Source organism: Urocitellus parryii, chromosome 11 (genome assembly GCF_045843805.1).
Source record: "Urocitellus parryii isolate mUroPar1 chromosome 11, mUroPar1.hap1, whole genome shotgun sequence".
NCBI lineage: Eukaryota > Metazoa > Chordata > Mammalia > Rodentia > Sciuridae > Urocitellus > Urocitellus parryii.
The window spans coordinates 47,007,904-47,010,039 of record NC_135541.1 but is presented as its reverse complement, the minus strand read 5'-3'; positions in this window follow the sequence as shown (position 1 = coordinate 47,010,039).

Here is a 2,136-nt window from a genome sequence, read left to right as displayed (position 1 = left end):
TTTACTTAATAGGAACAACAGCTGCCAAGCAGGCCTACTGGCAAACTTATTTAAATTTTTAATCATTGTGGAAGATGAACACAGAAGGAAAGAACTATATAAAATCTCCCACTAGGGTAGCAATAAAAATATCCAAATGGTACTGGAAAGACCAATTTCTACTTTGCAGAAATATGTTTTGCCAGGCACAGTACACCACTTTACCCTCAGAGCCAAAAAATACTTCCAAGATATATTCAGTTAGTTGTTTCATGATATTTATTCAATTTAGCATTATTATCACTACTAATAATACTAAAGAGTTCCCCTTAAAAATACATTTCCCCATTGGTGCAAACCTTACTAACTAAATTAAAGCAAGAATTTGATTTGGGAAAATAACTTATTGAAGGAAATATAGGAATAATAGGTGAATGCTGAGGAAAACAGTTTTCTCCCCCTACCAGTAAGAAAATCAATGTCAACATATCAAAATAAATCTTTACTGACTTGACCTTTAAAAATTCTATGAATGGAAAAAAATTCTGAATACTCTTTTAATGCACTGGGGATGATGCTAAGAGGCTATTTTCGCCTTCAGCAAATCCTGGTCATGATATGTCTAGCACCTAGACTCCAGAGTGGCTTTGGTTCTTGAATGCATGTGCTTTTCAGAGGCATAGAGAGGAGGCGGGGAAGACTACAGACTCTGGTTCCAAATCGTCTGTGTTCTAATATCAACTCTGCCTCTCAGAGGTGGTATGACACTGGAGATGGTCTTGAACTTCTCTGCTTCAGCTTCCGCACATATATAACACCCATCTCATGGGGGTTTTGTGAGAATTAAGTTATCTACTTACACGTGGCATCGAGTGGGCACTCATTAATCTTAGCTGTGATTATTATCCTAATTTATTTTGGGGGTTGTTATCTCTTTCCTACTGTACCCAAAGAATAAGGATTGGCATCTAATTGATGGGCAAGTAAGGGGCCTGTGTAAAATGAACTCTATTGTAGTAGGGTAATTCAACAGCAAAAATTTACTTTGATGCCGACACTGTTCTAGGTTTTGAGGATACATCGATGAACAAAAATAAAAAATAATGTCTGTCCTCAAGTAATTTACATTTCAATAGTTGCAAAAGGAAAATTATAAGAAGTAATATGACAATGTGTTACAAGATGATAAGAGCTCGGATTAAAAAGAGAGGTAGCATAGCTGGTGCAGTGGCACACATCTGTAGTCCCAGCTGCTTAGGGGGTAGAGGAAGAGGATGTTTTGAACCCAGGAACTTGAGGCTACCTGGGCTCATAGCAATACACCCAACTCAAAAGAAAAAGAAAAGCAGGAAACAGGTCATTAGGAGTGCAGATGGAGGAGTCAGGGTGCATTTCATAGGTAAGGGGAGTGAACACTGCTGAGCACGCGGGGAAAGGTGTCCAACAGAGGTGCCTACTTTCTCCTCCATTTCCAGTCACTTTAAATATTCATGTGCTGAGAGCTCCCGACTGGGACCTCTCTCTCCTCTCCAGGCTTCCTCACCCCATTGTTTCTTCATCAGCCTTTCCCACCTTGGCTGAAGGCAACTCCAGCCTTGGCATGATTCTTGGTTCTTCTTCTTTTTTTTTTTTACCACGTGCATTCAATTTGACAGAAAAATTCTGTTGGCCTCACCTTCAAAATGTATCTGACCTCTGAACGCTTCTTACCCATGTTGTGACTACCATCCGCATGCAGATGCCTGGATTCTTACAGTCACTGTCCCAAAGGGCTCCCCCTGCCCCCGATGGTTCTCCATCTCACTCTGAGTAAAAGTTAGAGTTCTTAAACGGAACCACAAGTCTGGACACAGACTGCCCTCCCCAACCTCCTACTTCCTACATCTCTAACTTTGTCATTCTTCCAATCTTTCAGTCATCTCCATTTCATTCACTTGAGTCCTGCCACACTGCTCCAGCCTTGCTGTTTCTTGAATTGCCATACATGATCCCATCTTAGGGCCTTTCATTAGCTCTATTCCAGCTTAGGAAGCCCTTTCCTCAATTAACCAAATGTCTTCCATCTCCTGCAGGTCTTTGATCAAATCTCACCTTCTCAACGAGGCCCTCCCTTATCACCTTAGCTTTCACCATGTTTATCTATATACTTTATTGATA